The sequence below is a fragment of the Schistocerca piceifrons genome, chromosome 9 (assembly GCF_021461385.2).
Source record: "Schistocerca piceifrons isolate TAMUIC-IGC-003096 chromosome 9, iqSchPice1.1, whole genome shotgun sequence".
Lineage (NCBI taxonomy): Eukaryota > Metazoa > Arthropoda > Insecta > Orthoptera > Acrididae > Schistocerca > Schistocerca piceifrons.
Window position 1 is genome coordinate 22,695,807 of NC_060146.1, and position 22,421 is coordinate 22,718,227.

At 44.1% G+C, this 22,421-nt stretch overlaps 1 pseudogene; it reads right to left on the bottom strand.

The window, feature by feature from the left end:
- Nucleotides 1-22,008: 22,008 nt before the first annotated feature.
- Nucleotides 22,009-22,126, bottom strand: LOC124717562 (annotated as a pseudogene).
- Nucleotides 22,127-22,421: the final 295 nt, after the last annotated feature.

Genomic DNA, 22,421 nt, shown 5'->3' on the forward strand with positions numbered 1-22,421 from the left:
CTTTCAAAGGGCACGGCTGACTTCCTTCCCCATCCTTCCCTAATCCGAAGAGACCGATGACTCGCTGTCTGGTCTCCTTCCCCAAACAACCCAGCTCTTCAATGTTTTAGTCCACGATCATTCCAATTTCTAAGAAGACTGTAAGATGTGTGTTCAAAATCCGCGATACTTTGCCACGGGATGTGCCTGTCCTAGCGATGTAATGGCACTGAAAATATCAGACCGCTTTCGGGCAGGTTGTACCAAAATCACGTAAACCTGTAGGTAATGTACATTGACGACGAAAATTCTTTCCTGCGCATCTGAATTCTCAGTCCTCACATACTCCTACCGCCTGAGGGTAAAACTCGAATGTCCACTAATGTTGCGACATTGCGTGTAGCCCCTAGCCAATCCAGCAGTTCTCCGAAACAAGTGGAGCACAGGGAAGAGATTCCGGCTCGAGGAAGCAGACACTTGTTGCGTCAATTAAGATGAACCAACGGGGTGTTGGCGAGCAGGAAATGATCGTACCAAAGTCGTAACAAGTCCCAAATTAAATTATTTCTTTTTCTCCTTCTGCTTAGCTTCAATGCCTTCTAGTACGGGCTCCGTTGTGCTCGAGATGTGACAAATTTGTACGGTATGACTTGGCGGCCAGGTGCCCTCGGCCGTCAAGGTAACGTATGGGAGGAAAGTGCTTTGCGACTCCTCTCTGTCAATCCTGTACACTCTGTTCTATGTGTGACCGCATTTTTACCTGTTTGTGTATCGTATACTCTGGGGAGGAATTTGGGGACCAGCGCAGCATTTGCCTAAACGAACGTGGGAAACTGCCTAAAAACCAATCCCAGTCTCGGTATGAATGGCGGTTATCGCTGAAATAACCGGTTTCGGATTACATCCTCTTTTTCACGCCAGTATAACCTGATTGTTAAAACCGCCCAAATTAACTGGTTTCTGAAATAACAGATTTTCGGTTTTTTTATTCCTATTCCCTCTTGTGGTAAACGTAGAAATCGAACGAACATTGAAAAATTTCGACTCTCGAAGTCTATAGAATCAAATTATTTAGTTAAACAGGGAAAATTAAAAAGCTTTGTCCGTCCACACTTTCTCGAAAAGTGGTAAGTGGTTCAATATTACTAAAAACAAAATATCGCCAGTATTCTCCTGTTGATTCCAACATTTTGAAACTGTGCTCAGAAACCATGCTGTAATCGGGGATCTCGCCACTATGTGGGCATTACGAATAGTCAGTGGTAAAGGGTGAAAACTGAGGTTGAAGAACTCTGTTTTTCACTTTTATTTGTTCGTTTTGAAGAACTATAAGCAGATAGGCATATTACTTTGACACAAACAGCAGGTCAGCTACTCTATATTTCTGCTGTATACTATGGGTTAATTTTTGTTAATTTTGTAATATATTACTGGTAGTATAATTTCCTTCCTCTTTTATTGTTTCATGTGAATGGTAGACAAATCTTGAATACTTCGAAGCAAATGAAGCATTGTACTTCATTGCTGCCTCACACCGCAAAAATATTTTCAGACTAGACTTGGTGCCATTCTGCAATGCTGTGTATGTCCAGAGAAGGCAGAGAGGAGCCACTGTATAGACCATGTGCGGGCAAGTCTTGCTGACTAAAACAGCACTGATCGTTTTCCCCATATTCAAAGATAACGGAGTACTTCAAACCACTGCAGATTTTACTAATAAAAATTACTCCTTTTTTAATCATTTATTTAAAACCGAAAAATTTTAGCACTGCTGCTATGGCTAATTGATATTTTGGTTTTTTACTCGGTGACTAGTAAAAAATAAAAAAAACACCTCTTATAACCGAAAAATACCGGTTATTTAGAACTAAAATATCGGCATCTGTTTTAGCCGCTTGTTTTTTCCCAGTCTTAGCCTGCGGCAGGTGCTCCAGCCATGATCGATAATCCGGCGCGCAGTTTCGATCCTGGTGTGCCAAACACGGACCGCGCGTTGGAACGTTCAGCGCTTAGCGCGCCGATTCTCTCACGTCTTATCGTGCAAATAGCACGTTGGGGAGTCTTTCCAAACGTGGCGGAGCAATGTCCAGCATATCAGATATTCTGGACGAGCGTCTGAATGTAGGCCAATGAGACTGAAGGAGTACATTTACGTCACACGTCTCTCTTCACCACGGTCTCGAGATGACTGCGTGTTTGAGTTGTCCTCATCATTTCATCGTCATTCCTGAAAGTGGCGATATTGGACTGAGCAAAGGTTGGGAATCTGTACGGGCACTGATAACCGCGCACTTGAGCGCTCCACAAACCAAACACCATCATCTCTTCAGTACCGAGTCGCGAGACACCACACTGGCTTTCAGTTGAAGCGCGTTTGTATACATGCCTTTCCTAAACACGGGCAAATTTAGTCCCTCGAAAACCCGATGTTGCAATAAAATGAGGGGAAACGTCCTACTGATGGCTAAAAAGTTATTGTATCTTGTGTATCATGAAAGTATGCCGTCTCAAGGCCACGGTACATTCAGGAGCCATCAAATACGCATTCCTCCTTATCATCATCATCATCATCATTCGTGACAGTGACTCGATTGGAGTGTGAAAAAATTTGGACTGTGTGAAAATTGGGATTTTTTACGGGTGCCGATGGCCGCGCAGTTGAGCGCCCGACAAACCAAACCATCATCGTCATCAAATACGTATTGTTCTTGGTACGGTTCCTTATAATTCAAAACCAGTCAACAACATATCTGCTTTCAGAGATGGTAGGATGCGAAGTATGGTCCCAGATCGTTTGTGTTCGGGGTAGCGTAATGATTGTGTTGTGGACTAGTACGCTGTCGGATGCTGGGTGGCTGGCTCGCTTCTTATTCGTTTCAAATAATGTTTACTAACCGTCTCGTTTTCAAATAGGATTCTCATACTTCCTTATTAAATTGAAGTATATTGCCAAATAATCGATGTTATGTAAACATAAGTGCGGTCTTCCTGAGTGAGTTTGTTCGATTGTCTTAATCTGCTTGCACTACTTGCAGTTAATATTTCTGCACTTTCTTGTTTTAAGTTTTGTATTTAACACACAAAGATTCTGCTGCTGAATTGGAACAGTGATCAAGCAAGATTGACGTTATGATTTTACTAGGAAGTGACGATGCTGAAATAATTTTTATGTTATATGAAGACTTACAACATACAGCAGCCTTAAGAAGGAAGCAATGGATCTCAGAAAATGGAGAGGCAAAGGACCTGCTAATATAGCAGATAACTGATGATGATGATGAAGACTTATTGTAAATTTGTATCGCACAATTTTTAAGGAACTTCTATACTGAAACGTCAAAAAAAAAAAAAAAAAAAAAAAAAATCTGGTATAGGCATGCATATTGAAATACGGAGAAGTGTAAACAGGCAGAATACGGCGCTGCAGTCGGAAGCGCGTTTGTATACATGCCTTTCCTAAACACGGGCAAATTTAGTCCCTCGAAAACCCGATGTTGCAATAAAATGAGGGGAAACGTCCTACTGATGGCTAAAAAGTGTGTGGCGCGGTTGTCAGATCGGTTACTGCAGCTGCAACGGCAGGTTATCAGAATTTAAGTGAGTTTGAACGTGGTGTCGTACAGGGTGATTTGCGAAGATATGCAAATATTTTAATATGTTATTCTACAAGTAAAACTAAGGAAAAAAGTTCACATGAGCATAGGTCCGCAAATGTTTAGTTGCGGAGTTACGGCTAATAAAAGATTTTGCCTGAATTAGAAACTTCCCTAATATGAAGCAATCGCAAAAGTGTATGAGGTTAAAGTAAAGCATGATTTCCATTTGTTGTTATTGGTGTGGTGAATCTAATAAAACATGCCCCACACCTGTATCTGCAGCAGTTTTCCAGAACATCCACAGAACCAATGGCATAATTTCGTAAAATTTTTAATTTATTAACCACTTGACCAATTTGTTTTTTAAAGTAGCGACCATTGCACGAAGTTTTCAACAGAAGTTGTAGAGAATTTAATTTTGGAAAGATGAAATTAATAACGTTAACTCAAACTGTATGACTGTGTCAGATAATCTGCTATTATTAATACTATAGTACACGTGAATTCACATTAAACCGAAAAAAAAACAAAGCTTAATACACTGCTGTTATTATGTTCTTTCACTGAACAATACAGAAAACTAACGCGTTTCGAGGTTAGGAAACGACTGAAACAACTCACTGAAGGTAGCCAACAGTGACATAAATACAGGACTATTACAAATGATTGAAGCGATTTCATAAATTCACTGTAGCTCCATTCATTGACATATGGTCACGACACACTACAGATACGTAGAAAAACTCATAAAGTTTTGTTCGGCTGAAGCCGCACTTCAGGTTTCTGCCACCAGAGCGCTCGAGAGCGCGGTGAGACGAAATGGCTCAGGAGCCGAGAAAGCGTATGTCGTGCTTGAAATGCACTCACATCAGTCATAACAGTGCAACGACACTTCAGGACGAAGTTCAACAAAGATCTAACAACTGCTAACTCCATTCGGCGATGTTATTCGCAGTTTAAAGCTTCTGGATGCCTCTGTAAGGGGAAATCAACGGGTCGGCCTGCAGTGAGCGAAGAAACGGTTGAACGCGTGCGGGCAAGTTTCACGCGTAGCCCGCGGAAGTCGACGGATAAAGCAAGCAGGCAGCTAAACGTACCACAGCCGACGGTTTGGAAAATCTTACGGAAAATGCTAAAGCTGAAGCCTTACCGTTTACAATTGCTACAAGCCCTGACACCCGATGACAAAGTCAAACGCTTTGAATTTTCGGCGCGGTTGCAACAGCTCATGAAAGAGGATGCATTCAGTGCGAAACTTGTTTTCAGTGATGAAGCAACATTTTTTCTTAATGGTGAAGTGAACAGTCACAATGTGCGAATCTGGGCGGTAGAGAATCCTCACGCATTTGTGCAGCAAATTCGCGATTCACCAAAAGTTAACGTGTTTTGTGCAATCTCACGGTTTAAAGTTTACGGCCTCTTTTTCTTCTGCGAAAAAAACGTTACAGGACACGTGTATCTGGACATGCTGGAAAATTGGCTCATGCCACAACTGGAGACCGACAGCGCCGACTTCATCTTTCAACAGGATGGTGCTCCACCGCACTTCCATCATGATGTTCGGCATTTCTTAAACAGGAGATTGGAAAACCGATGGATCGGTCGTGGTGGAGATCATGATCAGCAATTCATGTCATGGCCTCCACGCTCTCCCGACTTAACCCCATGCGATTTCTTTCTGTGGGGTTATGTGAAAGTTTCAGTGTTTAAACCCCCTCTACCAAGAAACGTGCCAGAACTGCGAGCTCGCATCAACGATGCTTTCGAACTCATTGATGGGGACATGCTGCGCCGAGAGTGGGAGGAACTTGATTATCGGCTTGATGTCTGCCAAATCACTAAAGGGGCACATATCGAACATTTGTGAATGCTTAAAAAAAATTTTTGAGTTTTTGTATGTGTGTGCAAAGCATTGTGAAAATATCTCAAATAATAAAGTTATTGTAGAGCTGTGAAATCGCTTCAATCATTTGTAATAACCCTGTATTACTACGTTCTTAATGGAAAGTAAATAAATTTAGCTGTGTAATAATCTTTGCTTCTCTGGAGGGTCTGGAAAACTACTGAATTGGCCGTGCGGTTAAAGGCGCTACAGTCTCGAACCGCAAGACCGCTACGGTCGCAGGTTCGAATCCTGCCTCGGGCATGGATGTTTGTGATGTCTTTAGGTTAGTTAGGTTTAACTAGTTCTAAGTTCTAGGGGACTAATGACCTCAGCAGTTGAGTCCCATAGTGCTCAGAGCCATTTGAACCATTTGAAATACTGCAGAAACACTTCTGCGACATGTTTTATTACATTCAGAAGACCAGTAAGAACAAATTAAATGGAAATCGTGCTTTACTTTAACCTCATACACTTTTGCGATGGCTTTATATTAGTGAAGTTGCTAAATTTCAGGCAAAAGCTTTTATTAGCCGTAATTCCGTTACTAAACATTTGCGGACCTATATTTATATGAACTTTGTTGTTTAGTTTTACTTGTAGAATAACATATTAAAATATTTGCATATCTTCGCAGATCACCATTTAGTTGGCGTACGAGCGATGGGACACAGCATCTCCGAGGTAGCGATGAAGTGGGGATTTTCCCGTACGACCATTTCAAAAAAATGTTTCAAATGGCTCTGAGCACTATGGGACTTAACATCTATGGTCATCAGTCCCCTAGAACTTAGAACTACTTAAACCTAACTAACCTAAGGACATCACACACATCCATGCCCGAGGCAGGATTCGAACCTGCGACCGTAGCAGTCGCGCGGCTCCGGACTGAGCGCCTAGAACCGCTAGACCACCGCATGATCATTTCACGAGCGACCCATGAATATCAGAAATCCGGTAAAACATCAAATCTCCGACATTGCTGCGGCCGGAAAAAGATCCTGCAAGGACGGGACCAACCACGACTAAAGATAATTGTCAACGTGACAGAAGTGCAACCCATCGGCAAATGGCTGCAGTTCAATGCTGGGCCATCAACTAGTGTCAACGTGTGAAACATTCAACGAAACATCATCGATATGGGCTTTCGGAGCTGAAGTCCCAGTCGTGCACCTTTGATGACTGCTCGACACAAAACTTTACGTCTCGCCTGGACCCGTAAACACAGACATTGGACTGTTGATGACTTTAAACATGTTGCCTGGTCGGACGAGTCTCGTTTCAGATTGTATCGAGCGGATGGACGTGTACGGGTATGAAGACAACCTTATGAATCCGTGGACCCTTCATATCAGCAGGGGACTGTTCAAGCTGATGGAGGCTCTGTAATGGTGTGGGGCGTGTGCAGCTGGAGTGATATGGAGTCCTTATACGTCTAGATACGACTCTTGACAGGTGACACGTACGTCAGCATCTCTTCTGATCACCTGCATCCATTGACGTCCATTCTGCATTCCGACGGATTTGGGTAATTCCAGCACGACAATGCGACACCCCACGCGTCCTGAATTGCTACAGAGTGACTCCAGCCCTCTTACACTTCCGTTGGCCACCCCAAACATGAACATTATTGATCATATCCGGGATACCTTGCAACGTGCTGTTCAGAAGAGATCGCCACCCCGTCGTACTCTTACGGATTTATGGACAGCCCTGCAGGATTCATGGTGTCAGTTTGCACCAGCACTGCTTAAGACATTAGTAGAGTCCATGCCACGTTGTCTTCCGGCACTTCAGCGTGCACGCTAGAGCCCTACACGATATTAGGCAGGTGTGCCAGTTTCTTTGGCTCTTCAGTGTACAAACCCAATATTCTTCTTGACCTGATATAGTACATTCCTTGTTGCCTTACAAAATGTTCATGGGTATTGATGTTTTTATTTATGTATTCTAGAGACAGAACAACGTGAGTAGCATAAGCGCAAGGGAGAAAAATGTGCATTTTAATAGAGCTGAAGTAAGAATTTCACGCTCGTCCAACTGGCAAACACTGGACTGTGTGATCTGCGAGCCTGATATTGTCGATAACTGCCGCTGGAGCGCGCTGCGATCACGCATACCATGTTGGGGCACACGTGCCGTATGTACAAGGCGCATCGTTGCGACCGTTCAGCTGCGCGCTGAACTCGCCACGCTCGACGTTGAAGCTCTAAAGTGTGGCCCGGATGCCGACTGCTTTGCTTACTCTTTCGCAAGCTGGCGCACTGCTCCTTGCGGTATACGAGCAGGTGAAGAGGCCAAGTTTAAATAGAAGCAAAACGTGTTGTACGCCCAAGACTGATATCTAATCAAGCACACAGGTATCTGGCATTGAGACCTGAAGAAAAGAGTGCACTAGTATTTGCCATCCGGTTCCTTTGGCTAACCACACCTGTGTCACTTACTTGACAATCTTAAGATTGATTGTCGGATATTCTCGTTCTCCACGCTCCTCTCTCTTTCCTCTTAGTCTCTCCATTTCCTCGTGTGATATCACCGAGCCGTCCGCCAGTCCACGTCTTCTGCATCTTCATACATACTCCGTAAGCCACCGTATGTTGTACAGCGGTGTGTGGTCTTTAATCGAAATGTATGTTGGCGGCAGTAGAATCTTTCCACAGACAGCCTCAAATGCCGTATCTCTAAATTTTCTCAATAGTCTTCGTCTCCTTCGCTCCTGAGATTCCAAGTTCCGGAAGCGTCTCCATAATATTTGCACGCTGATAGAGATCCTACTGGTAACAATTCTAGCAGCCCGCCACTGAATCGCTTCGATGTCATCTGACCTACTAGGGATCCCAAACACCCGAACAGTACTAAAGAATGGGTCACATTAGCCTTGTATACGCCGTCTCCTTTACGGACGAGCTACAGTTTCCCAAAATTCTCCCAATAAAACAAAGTGGAGCATTCGCCTTCACTACCACCAACCTGACGTGCCGATTCCACTTCATATCGCTTTGCAACGTCACGCCCAGATGTTTAAACGACGAGACTATCTCAAGCAGCACGCTACTGATGCTGTATCCGAACACTACGAGTTTGTTTTCTTACTCATCCACATTAACTTACATTTACTGCAAGCTGCCGTCGGTCACAGCAGCTATAAATTCTGTCTACGTCATCTTCTACACCCCTACAGTCACTCAACGACTACACCTGTCGGTACACCAAAACGTCATCAACAAACCGCCGTAAATTGCTGCTCACCCTCTTCGTCAGATCACTGATGTGTATAGGCAATAAGAGCGCTCCTGACACAGTGTCCTGGGGCGCTCTTGGCGATGTCTTGTCTCTGATCAACATCCGCCGCGGAGGACAACGTACTGGGCTGTGTTACTTAAGCCGCTCACACATCTGGCAACCTAAACCGTTTGCTCTTACCATCGACGACTGTCTACAGTGTGGTACCATGTCAAACGCTTTCCGGCAATACACGAATATGGGGCCTGCGTATTGCCCTCCATCCATGGGCTGAAAGATGTCACGTAAGAGAAGGGCAATCTGCGATGCTCTCTATATCCGTGCTTATTTGTGGACAGAAAATTTCTCTCTCAAGAAAATTTATTACATTCACCCCTGAATGCGTCCAATAATTCTACAGAAAACGGATGATAAAGGTGCTTGGGTATAATTTTGCGCATCCTTTCTTTTATCGTTCCTATACAGGGTGTTACAAAAAGGTACGGCTAAACTTTCATGAAACATTCCTCACACACAAATAAAGAAAAGATGTTATGTGGACATGTGTCCGGAAACGCTTAATTTCCATGTTAGAGCTCATTTTAGTTTCGTCAGTATGTACTGTACTTCCTCGATTCACATGGCCTCCACACTCTCTTGACCTCAACCCTGTTGACTTTCATTTATGGGGGCATTTGAAAGCTCTCGTCTACGCAACCCCAGTACCAAATGTAGAGACTCTTCGTGCTCGTATTGTGGACGGCTGTGATACAATACGCCATTCTCCACGGCTGTATCAGCGCATCAGGGATTCCATGCGACGGAGGGTGGATGCATGTATCCCCGCTAACGGAGGACATTTTGAACATTTCCTGTAACAAAGTGTTTGAAGTCACGCTGGTACGTTCTGTTGCTGTATGTTTCCATTCCATGATTAATGTGATATGAAGAGAAGTAATAAAATGAGCTGTAAGGCGGAAAGTAAGCGTTTCCGGACACATGTCCACATAACATATTTTCTTTCTTTGTGTGTAAGGAATGTTTCCTGAAAGTTTGGCCGTACCTTTTTGTAACACCCTGTATACGGGATTCACCTGCCGTTTTTCCCAGTCGCACGGAACTTTGCACTGGACGAGACATTCGGGATAAATCCAAGCTGTTTACGGAACCAATGCAACAAAGAACTCCCTGTAAAACTGAATTGTGATTCCATCTAGACCTGGCGAATTATTTGTTTTCAACACTTTCAGTTTCTTCTCTTCGCCAGTGATGTCTATTTCTACGTCTTCCGTACGACAGTCAAAGCACGGTGTGTTTGTACAGTCCTCCTGCGTGAATGATTTCTTAAACGCAAAATATAAAACCTCAGCTTTCCTTTTGCTGCCCTCTATTGCCACGCCAGACGGGACGACGAGATGCTGGATAGAAGCTTTGGATCCGCTTAGTCGTTTTACGTATGACCACAGTTTTCTCGCTTTCTCGGCAATATCTTTCACTAAGGTATCACAGTGGAAGTTGTATGCTTCGCGCAGTGAACTTCTTACGGACGCACGTATTTCTACTATCAACATTCCTTTTTTGAGCCGAGAGTGTTACAATCTCTGTTTCCTCAGCATTTTCCGAATTTTATTATTATTATTATTGATCCACAGTGGGCCATGTTCATCCATAATCCACCTACTTGTCACAGACGAATCCTGAGGGTAATTGATAATCAGTTTAACTATGGCCATAGTGCCTTTACGCCCGTCATATTGGAGCTTAATGATGTCCATTCATTAAGTAGGATGCTAACAAATGCTTATCTGCTTTTTGAGCATAAATATGCTCCTAGCCTTCTCGATGCGTCTGCCTGCAGCTCCAATGTCTAAAATATATCCATTACGTGTGGGTTCTCTAACTAGTTGTTCGAGGCAGTTTTAACACAACAGGTAAAAAAATTACAAAATCAAAATTTACAGCGCAATGAGAGAAAAGATTTGACTGAAATTTACTCGACTTGTTTTGGTGGGTGTTTCCACCTTTCGATATAAGCGACACTTATTTTTTAACATTCCGAGCGCAACGATTGCTCCTATTGGAGCACAAAAAAGGCGAATATGCTCTTGACTGTAAAGATGGGTACTAGTTATCTCATTCTGTCTTCCTCAGAACCTTTAAACATTTTTCCCAAAAATTTTGGCATGCGAACATACGTGCGCTCTCTTTAACATGCAGCTCATCTCTGACTCTCACAGCCCGCAGTCCACCACTGTGAGTTGGTCAGACCCACCCACTCGCACTTGCCCATGCTCACTCGCTCACTGAGGCCAACTCAGTCTCATTCTCTCCTTGTGTCTCTCTGTCTCTCTCTCCTATCACGCCGTCACAGTATCCTTCGTTCTGGCCTACTATTACTGTCTACTTTAACTGCCCTCTTTCTCTCTCTCTCTCTCTCTCTCTCTCTCTCTCTCTCTCTCTCTGCTGCTATCTCATTTATTCCTTCCCACTGCTGCTGTCTCCTCTCACTCTTAGGATCTCTGTCTTCCTCGATCTCATTCTCAAACACCCTGTCTCCGTTTATCGCTGAGTCTCACCTCTTCCACTTTCTCCTTCTCTGTATTCTTCTCCCACAGGAACTGTCTCCTTCCCTCTTCTCCTAGCGCTGTTCTGTCACTGTCAACCATGTTCCACTGCCACTGTATCCCTCTCTTTCTCTCACACTGCCACTGTTTCTTTCGCCCTTTCTTTACCACAACCACTATCTAGTATCTTCCAGTATTTATAACGCTTTCGTCCCTTCCCTCTGCCAGTGTCTCCTTTCTCAGCATAAAAAGTGCGAATATTTTCGCATGCCAAAATTTTTGAAGATGCCAAGGGAGGTAGAATGAGGCAGCTGGTATCAACTTCTCAGTCAAAGTAAATAGGAACATACTCGCAATTTTCCTCCTCCAATAGGAGCATTTTCCCCTTGGTTCTCTTATTTTCTCTGTTATAGCAGGGCAGATCACTCACACGAAAAGAATTTTATGGGTCACTAAAATTTTGATAGTGCACTTCCGTGAAATTTAAATAACGCACAAGTAATTTTCACGTGTGCAAACATTTTGCAAGAGGTTCCAGAACTCTTCTGATGATAGTGGAGACACTACAGCGTATTTCCCTGTGCTACATCACTTCTGAAAGTACGTTTTCGCCTCACACCGGATTTTACTTGCGTAAAGAAGAATAATTTGAATCTTCATACCTTGGAAACAGATATAGATATCATGAAATTTTCAGCGTTATTCGAGAACGAGATTTTAGAAACATATGCTGTGCTGGTACTGCGAACGGCTGAAAGCAAGGGGAAACTACAGCCATAATTTTTCCCGAGGACACGCAGCTCTACTGTATGATTAAATGATGATTGCATCCTCTTGGGTAAAATATTCCGGAGGTAAAATAGTCCCCCATTCGGATCTCCGGGCGGGGACTACTCAAGAGGACGTCGTTATCAGGAGAAAGAAAACTGGCGTTCTACGGATCGGAGGGTGCAATGTCAGATCCCTTAATCGGGCAGGTAGGTTAGAAAATTTAAAAAGGGAAATGGATAGGTTAAAGTTAGATATAGTGGGAATTAGTGAAGTTCGGTGGCAGGAGGAACAAGACTTTTGGTCAGGTGATTACAGGGTTATAAATACAAAGTCAAATAGGGGTAATGCAGGAGTAGGTTTAATAATGAATAAAAAAATAGGAGTGCGGGTTAGCTACTACAAACAGCATAGTGAACGCATTATTGTGGCCAAGATAGATACAAAGCCCATGCCTACTACAGTAGTACAAGTTTATATGCCAACTAGCTCTGCAGATGATGAAGAAACAGATGAAATGTATGACGAGATAAAAGAAATTATTCAGGTAGTGAAGGGAGACGAAAATTTAATAGTCATGGGTGACTGGAATTCGTCAGTAGGAAAAGGGAGAGAAGGAAACATAGTAGGTGAATATGGATTGGGGGAAAGGAATGAAAGAGGAAGCCGCCTTGTAGAATTTTGCACAGAGCATAACTTAATCATAGCTAACACTTGGTTCAAGAATCATAAAAGAAGGTTGTATACCTGGAAGAATCCTGGAGATACTAAAAGGTATCAGATAGATTATATAATGCTAAGACAGAGATTTAGGAACCAGGTTTTAAATTGTAAGACATTTCCTGGGGCAGATGTGGATTCTGACCACAATCTATTGGTTATGAACTGCAGATTGAAACTGAAGAAACTGCAAAAAGGTGGGAAGTTAAGCAGATGGGACCTGGATAAACTGAAAGAACCAGAGGTTGTAGAGAGTTTGAGGGAGAGCATAAGGGAACAACTGACAGGAATGGGGGAAAGAAATACAGTAGAAGAAGAATGGGCAGCTCTGAGGGATGAAGTAGTGAAGGCAGCAGACGATCAAGTAGGTAAAAAGACGAGGGCTAATAGAAATCCTTGGGTAACAGAAGACATATTGAATTTAATTGATGAAAGGAGAAAATATAAAAATGCAGTAAATGAAGCAGGCAAAAAGGAATACAAACGTCTCAAAAATGAGATCGACAGGAAGTGCAAAATGGCTAAGCAGGGATGGCTAGAGGACAAATGTAAGGATGTAGAGGCTTGTCTCACTAGGGGTAGGATAGATACTGCCTACAGGAAAATTAAAGAGACTTTTGGAAAGAAGAGAACCACTTGTATGAATATCAAGAGCTCGGATGGCAACCCAGTTCTAAGCAAAGAAGGGAAGGCAGAAAGGTGGAAGGAGTATATAGAGGGTTTATACAAGGGCGATGTACTTGAGGACAATATTATGGAAATGGAAGAGGATGTAGATGAAGACGAAATGGGAGATAAGATACTGCGTGAAGAGTTTGACAGAGCACTGAAAGACCTGAGTCGAAAAAAGGCCCCCGGAGTAGACAACATTCCATTAGAACTACTGATGGCCTTGGGAGAGCCAGTCCTGACAAAACTCTACCATCTGGTGAGCACGATGTATGAGACTGGCGAAATACCCTCAGACTTCAAGAAGAATATAATAATTCCAATCTCAACGAAAGCAGGTGTTGACAGATGTGAAAATTACCGAACTATCAGTTTAATAAGTCATAGCTGCAAAATACTAACGCGAATTCTTTACAGACGAATGGAAAAACTGGTAGAAGCCGACCTCGGGGAAGATCAGCTTGGATTCCGTAGAAATGTTGGAACACGTGAGGCAATACTGACCTTACGACTTATCTTAGAAGAAAGATTAAGAAAAGGCAAACCTACGTTTCTAGCATTTGTAGACTTAGAGAAAGCTTTTGACAGTGTTGACTGGAACACTCTTTTTCAAATTCTGAAGGTGGCAGGGGTAAAATACAGGGAGCGAAAGGCTATTTACAATTTGTACAGAAACCAGATGGCAGTTATAAGAGTCGAGGGGCATGAAAGGGAAACAGTGGTTGGGAAAGGAGTGAGACAGGGTTGTAGCCTCTCCCCGATGTTATTCAATCTGTATATTGAGCAAGCAGTAAAGGAAACAAAAGAAAAATTCGGAGTAGGTATTAAAATTCATGGAGAAGAAGTAAAAACTTTGAGGTTTGCCGATGACATTGTAATTCTGTCAGAGACAGCAAAGGACTTGGAAGAGCAGTTGAACGGAATGGACAGTGTCTTGAAAGGAGGATATAAGATGAACATCAACAAAAGCAAAACGAGGATAATGGAATGTAGTGGAATTAAGTCGGGTGATGCTGAGGGAATTAGATTAGGAAATGAGACACTTAAAGTAGTAAAGGAGTTTTGCTATTTAGGGAGTAAAATAACTGATGATGGTCGAAGTAGAGAGGATATAAAATGTAGACTGGCAATGGCAAGGAAAGCGTTTCTCAAGAAGAGAAATTTGTTAACATCGAGTATAGATTTAAGTGTCAGGAAGTCGTTTCTGAAAGTATTTGTATGGAGTGTAGCCATGTATGGAAGTGAAACATGGACGATAACTAGTTTGGACAAGAAGAGAATAGAAGCTTTCGAAATGTGGTGCTACAGAAGAATGCTGAAGATAAGGTGTGTAGATCACGTAACTAATGAGGAGGTATTGAATAGGATAGGGGAGAAGAGAAGTTTGTGGCACAACTTGACTAGAAGAAGGGATCGGTTGGTAGGACATGTTTTGAGGCATCAAGGGATCACAAATTTAGCATTGGAGGGCACCGTGGAGGGTAAAAATCGTAGAGGGAGACCAAGAGATGAATACACTAAGCAGATTCAGAAGGATGTAGGTTGCAGTAGGTACTGGGGGATGAAGAAGCTTGCACAGGATAGAGTAGCATGGAGAGCTGCATCAAACCAGTCTCAGGACTGAAGACCACAACAACAACATGGTAAAAATTTCAGCCATTTCTTGTGCGTAGCCTTCTTACAATCCGCGGCTCGGCTTTGGTACGAAAAGAAGGCGAAAAAAAGTTTTTTGCTGTTTTCCAAGTAACTGCCCACGAAGTAATGGTGCTTCCATAAAGCCCTTAAAGCCCACCGTAGACCACATTAAATGCACAGAGAATGAACCGAGTGGTTACATCTGCTTAAGTGTGTAATATTCATATTTTGACCCTGTAGTGCGGTATAGTGGCACAAAGATGATCCTCCTTTTGCGTATACAAATGCTCGATAGCCCAAGGACTATCCAAATAGTTGGCCGTACCTTCCTACCGCCAACAGAAGTTGAGGTATAAGCCCCGGAAGAATCCCGTTTTTATGCGCGGCGGTTTGGAGCACGGGTAGCACATGGTGTCCGCTTGCGTCCCGATAAGCAATGCTCCTCACGCAACGGACGAGTAACACCGGAGAAGGCAAAAAAAAAATAGCCCTGGGAACGCATGAAGTAATAGCGAAATTATCCGTAAATTAAAAAAGGTTTCCTCCTGTGCCTAGAAATAACAGCTTTGATGGTTTTCATTAGCACTCACGTTGTTCAGCTGTCGAGGCAGAAAGCGACGAGGATTGTGACCTTCGACCATAAATATAATAGACTGGCCCTGACGTCATTTTCGTGGCTCCAACATCTGTGGGCTAAAGTCACGTAAATGTTGGCAAAACATGGTTGTTTCGTGTTGCGCTTATGGCTGTACTCAGCGTTTTGTCGGGGGAAATGGCATTACATTTCACGTGTGTTTCTATGATAGTGCAGATGCGTTTATTGAAATCTGCTGATTTTATATGTTTTTTACACTTGAAATTGAAGTGTTGAAAGCGATGCCTGTAAAGTCAGACTCATATTACATTTTGGAAAGTACCTGGGATAATTCGGTTACAGAAGTAACTATAACTGTTTCTCGATCCTACTCATAGGTTCACTAAGGATGAAAACCGAAGGCAGCTTTGGATACAGGCCCTGAAACGGAAAAACTTCAAGCCATCTGCACATATGCGCCTTTTTGTATATACAAGTGAGATTATAATAAGGTAAGAGCACCTACTGTCGACACACGAAGAGAATTTTGTTCTACCTTCTAATACTATTAAATAAATGTAGGCCCCAAAATTATTTTCTGAAACTTCAAAGTCTCGCCTTTCATCTAAAATATCACTTTTTAAACTGATAGTTCAAAGTTTTGTAAAAATAGTAGGAACTGAACCTTTGAAGTGCACCTAAAATTGATAATCTAAATGGACCTGCTCCTAAAGAAAACTTTGGCGCCTATAGTTGACATAATTCCCATATCCCATTTTCTTTTATAAGTGACTAGAGCTCAAAACGCGGCGAATCCAATGTTTAACGTTTTGACACGAGCCCACTCTTACTGTTTAAAAGAATTTTAACGACATTTTACTTTAATTGATACTTTATAGTAATTTCGTCCCGCTGCCCACCGGAGGGGCGTTCGATGTATTTGTTAGATTTTATAAATGGTACTGTGAACAAATGCAGGTCAAATGTAGTTCTGACATAATTTTTCGCAAATAAAAAAGTAATTTTTGTTGGAAGGGTTTGGCAGTCAATCGAGAAATCTGGGTAAAATACGATTCAAACGTAAGACGGCAGACCGCAGATTTGAAATCCCGCCACGTTTTGCCAACAGTCACGTGGTTTATGTTGGAGCTACACCAGCCCTTTAACTTATGGTCGACGATTGTGACATAAAATATGGCGGCTTCTAGTACCGCGTGGCGCCGCGGGGAGCGCTGGATGTCCTGCCTCGTTCTCTGCGCGCTTGTCTTCTGTCTGCCCGGGTTGTGTACGCAGTCGCAACACGGAAGCGTCTGACGCTGCAGGATTCGCGGAAGCGTTTCGTGGCGGCAAACAGCCGCGGCGCGCATCTGGAAGTCAGCAGGCAGCGCACGTGTAACGCGATCCGTCTGCTCGGCTGTACATCCCTCGGGCACTAACACAGCCGTCTCACAGTCTGCAGCTTGTAATTCTTTTTTTCCTGCGGATTCTTCGCCACTGACGAGAGGAGTAGATATCACCTGCAGTTAAATCGTCATTTTACGCCGATGAGGTCACAGCCTGGAATTTCGCGTTCCACTACAAGCAAACAAAGATTCTGGCGTGCCAGATTTTTGCCTCGTGGAGAGGAACGTGGCCAGTGCGATGCGACATCGTTTTTTTTACATCACAGCAGAACTTAGGAGTCGCCACATTGATGGCGTTAAACATCGTGTTTGGTGGGTTTTCTTTATTATAGAGTACGTGGGCTGAGTATACGCTCTTTCAATACGTCAGGAAATTGAGGATATTTCGAAAAGGCGTCATTTTAGCTACGATTTGGTGTAACGAAATGTCTACGATCTGGTATAATAAAATATCGTGGCATATTAATACTGTGTGCCCGACCGAGACTCGAACTCGGGGCCTTTGCCTTTCGCAGGCTAGCGCTCTACCTTTTTTTTTTAATCTCATTTTGTTCGTTGCAACTGCTCGGGGCGGACGTCGCAAGACACCCGTTTCAGTTCGTCGTTGATCCATTAACTCAGTTCTCTGATTAGAGAGGGCAGCTAACCCTCTGACTGAAAACGCCGTGCCGGCGTCATCTGAGCTACCCACGCACGACTCACGACCCGTCCTCAAACCTTCAATGCTGCCAGTACCTTCCAAACTTCACAGAAGCTCTTCTGCGAACCTTGCAGAACTTGCCCGCGAAAGGCAAAGGTCCCGAGTTTGAGTTTAGGTCCGGCACACAGTTTTAATCTGCCAGGAAGAATCATATGAGCCGGCCGCGGTGGCCGGAACCCCGCGACTGCTACGGTCGCAGGATCGAATCCTGCCTCGGGCATGGGTGTGTGTGATGTCCTTAGGTTAGTTAGGTTTAACTAGTTCTAAGTTCTAGGGGTCTGATGACCTAAGATGTTAAGTCCCATAGTGCTCGGAGCCATTTTTTTTTTTAAAGAATCATATCGGTACACACTCCGCTGCAGAGTGAAAAATCACATTCTGGGAACATATCAGTAGGTAAAGGGTTCCTGTAGTTGAAGCTTTTAGTGTTAGGGAGACTAGGGCAGATTGGCCGTATTTTTATATTAAATTTTTACTTAGTTAAGTTTATGAAATCACTGTCAAATTTTAGAGGAGTCTTACTGGATTTGGATGGCAATTATTAAACTGGAAAATATGAGTTAAATAATTAAAAACAAAATTAATTTCTGGACACATGTCAAGTGGGCCACTGTGTCCTATTTCAGGTGAGTTGACCCAGATGCTTCGGCATGTTGACTAATGTAATCTGTTGATAAGTTAAACTAGTACAGCCTTAGGAAGTGAAAATAAAACTAATAGTTATCAAGAAACATACTTTAATGTACATACAATGACGTTGAATATTGAGTTAAACGCTTAACATTTTGTTATTATTAGGATTTATAGTGTCTTAATACAAACCAGTCAACTTTAATCACAGTCCAGACCCAAAAGATCAGCACAGCTGTAACATAAAAACAGTCCACGGATTTCATTTTCACGCACTTCTGATGAGCCCAACGGTTGCAGTTTGTGCACTGAATCCACTGTGCCCCAGGCTCCCTGCTTGAAAAAGGCTTGAGACACCTTAGGTACAGTGAATCTTCATCTTCCTCATCATTGTCATCTTACCTTGCATTTTAGGCTTCCTGCAGTTGATTTAGTTAATTTCATTCTACCTCTGATGGTAACCCTTCTTTGGACGTTGAAGGAATTGCCAGAACATGGCGAGAGGTGGCGGGCTTAGCGTTTATCTCAGCTCGACTTATTTCAGTGTTTGGGTCTGGTCTATCTGAAGTGTATGAAGGCATAAAATCATTGTCAGGAACTGATCCCAGTGAGCTTGAATTCACTGGTTATGTTCTTGGGAGTTGCAGCATTTGGAAGTGCTATTCGGACTATAGACGGGATGTCGTAAATATCATAACTCTCCCCCCGAACAGGCCACGAAGGTCCGACGGTACTGTGGCGTCCCCGCACTCCAACCGCCTGCCGATACTGTCGCCGCTGTAGAGCTGCTGCCGCTGCCACAGCCCTCGCAGCGGAGTTGAGACACGATGCGCGATGACGCAGGTCCCCGTCGGTGAACGGGAGACAGAAATGCCAACTCGTACGATGGATGCTACTTCTGATTTAAGATTGAATGATTCATTGCCCGGATATGCAGTAGTTGTTAAATCTTATCTCATCCGCATCGTACACACCACCAATTGCGAGGAAACATTGTAATTATCAGTCTTCTCGTACGTTGTTGGCTCGTTGCTATGGAGTTGTTGAACCTGTATGAAGCGAGATCCACAGATACTCTTTGATCACGTCTGAGTGAACCTACGCCGTAATGTTAAAAAAAATGTTCAAAAGTTCTCTTTTCAATTAATGAAGTAGGTCTTTTGATATTCAGATTAAATTGTTCCTGCTGAACAGTCGTTGGTTAACTATCATTGATTAAATCACTTAATAATGTAGTCCACGCTTGATATTTCACTTGGAACGAACAATTTATTGTTCCTTGGCCACTAAATACTTTATAATTTTCGCAACACACGCACACGCAGTTGGATGGTAAAGCCAGTTCTATTAAAATTAAGTTTCTTGACAATTACGAAAACTTGACTCTACAGCGTAATTGTATTATCTTCGTGAAGTCGTGTAATTGTGTCCTACTCGAGACTAATTGACTGTAGTCCTTTGATATACTATCCACTCTTCTTTTAGTTCCAACAATTTGAAAGTCAAGTCCAATATTCACTAGTTTCGTCAATAAACTTCAATGACTCGTTATGCACGGTTAAACGCGTCTATCAGTTCCTGTCTCTGCTTAGAAAATCAGTTTCCGAAGTTCGTGAATCACGTCACGCAAGAAACACTTCTGAACGCAAAATAATCTCGTCGCGTTCCGCACTGTCAATAACTAGGACAAGAACTGTTCTCGCACGTACTTACAGGACGAGAGCCAGCAAGCGACTTCTTCTGTAAAAGAGTACTGTAGGCGCATTGAATTTCTTCGTTGCGCTTACAACTCTCTTCCACATAAAAGTTATCTCTGACTAACATCACCTTGGACTTAGCTTTCAAGATATTAATTGCAGTTATCACTTGGATATTTGTCCATTCATTAAATCTGAGGTTTCTTCCTCCTCTTTTCATAACAAAAACTCTCAGTGGTGTGCACTCCTGGAAATTGAAATAAGAACACCGTGAATTCATTGTCCCAGGAAGGGGAAACTTTATTGACACATTCCTGGGGTCAGATACATCACATGATCACACTGACAGAACCACAGGCACATAGACACAGGCAACAGAGCATGCACAATGTCGGCACTAGTACAGTGTATATCCACCTTTCGCAGCAATGCAGGCTGCTATCCTCCCATGGAGACGATCGTAGAGATGCTGGATGTAGTCCTGTGGAACGGCTTGCCATGCCATTTCCACCTGGCGCCTCAGTTGGACCAGCGTTCGTGCTGGACGTGCAGACCGCGTGAGACGACGCTTCATCCAGTCCCAAACATGCTCAATGGGGGACAGATCTGGAGATCTTGCTGGCCAGGGTAGTTGACTTACACCTTCTAGAGCACGTTGGGTGGCACGGGATACATGCGGACGTGCATTGTCCTGTTGGAACAGCAAGTTCCCTTGCCGGTCTAGGAATGGTAGAACGATGGGTTCGATGACGGTTTGGATGTACCGTGCACTATTCAGTGTCCCCTCGACGATCACCAGTGGTGTACGGCCAGTGTAGGAGATCGCTCCCCACACCATGATGCCGGGTGTTGGCCCTGTGTGCCTCGGTCGTATGCAGTCCTGATTGTGGCGCTCACCTGCACGGCGCCAAACACGCATACGACCATCATTGGCACCAAGGCAGAAGCGACTCTCATCGCTGAAGACGACACGTCTCCATTCGTCCCTCCATTCACGCCTGTCGCGACACCACTGGAGGCGGGCTGCACGATGTTGGGGCGTGAGCGGAAGACGGCCTAACGGTGTGCGGGACCGTAGCCCAGCTTCATGGAGACGGTTGCGAATGGTCCTCGCCGATACCCCAGGAGCAACAGTGTCCCTAATTTGCTGGGAAGTGGCGGTGCGGTCCCCTACGGCACTGCGTAGGATCCTACGGTCTTGGCGTGCATCCGTGCGTCGCTGCGGTCCGGTCGCAGGTCGACGGGCACGTGCACCTTCCGCCGACCACTGGCGACAACATCGATGTACTGTGGAGACCTCACGCCCCACGTGTTGAGCAATTCGGCGGTACGTCCACCCGGCCTCCCGCATGCCCACTATACGCCCTCGCTCAAAGTCCGTCAACTGCACATACGGTTCACGTCCACGCTGTCGCGGCATGCTACCAGTGTTAAAGACTGCGATGGAGCTCCGTATGCCACGGCAAACTGGCTGACACTGACGGCGGCGGTGCACAAATGCTGCACAGCTAGCGCCATTCGACGGCCAACACCGCGGTTCCTGGTGTGTCCGCTGTGCCGTGCGTGTGATCATTGCTTGTACAGCCCTCTCGCAGTGTCCGGAGCAAGTATGGTGGGTCTGACACACCGGTGTCAATGTGTTCTTTTTTCCATTTCCAGGAGTGTATAATGTTGTTGTTATCAAAACTTCTTGGTGTTAGCAAAGATGTCGTATTTGCCAAGATAACTCTTCCCTACTTCATATTATGATATTTTGTCATAATTGACGTTAAGGGGTTCGTTGGGGTGTTATAGTACCGACCGACCGCCGTGTCATCCTCAGCCCACAGGCGTCACTGGATGCGGATATGGAGGGGCATGCGGTCAGCAAACCGCTCTCCCGGCCGTATGTCAGTTTCGAGACCGGAGCCGCTGCTTCTCAATCGAGTAGCTCCTCAGTTTGCCTCACGAGAGCTGAGTGCACCCCGCTTGCCAACAGCGCTCGGCAGACCGGATGGTCACCCATCCAAGTGCCAGCCCAGCCCGACAGCGCTTAACTTCGGTGATCTGACGGGAACCGATGTTACCATTGCGGCAAGACCGTTGGCCGTAAATATCATAGGCCATTTGTTATTGGTAACCCATGCGTCACATGCTGAGTTCACGAACTTTTTTAAAAGGTCCATAAACATTTCTGTCTAAGGCTGTAGCTTATGGCTACAATGCGCCGGAAAAGATACAAAAGTGATGCCAATATCTTTACAATAATCAGGAACTTCAGGGCCAGATATGAACTGTCGTTATTAGTCGGAACGAAGCAAGAGCGTTCCTTTGAGCAGCGTTCGTGTAGGAAAAAATGTTTCATATATTTCGCAAAGTTTGTCTCTGTTACCCATTCCCAAA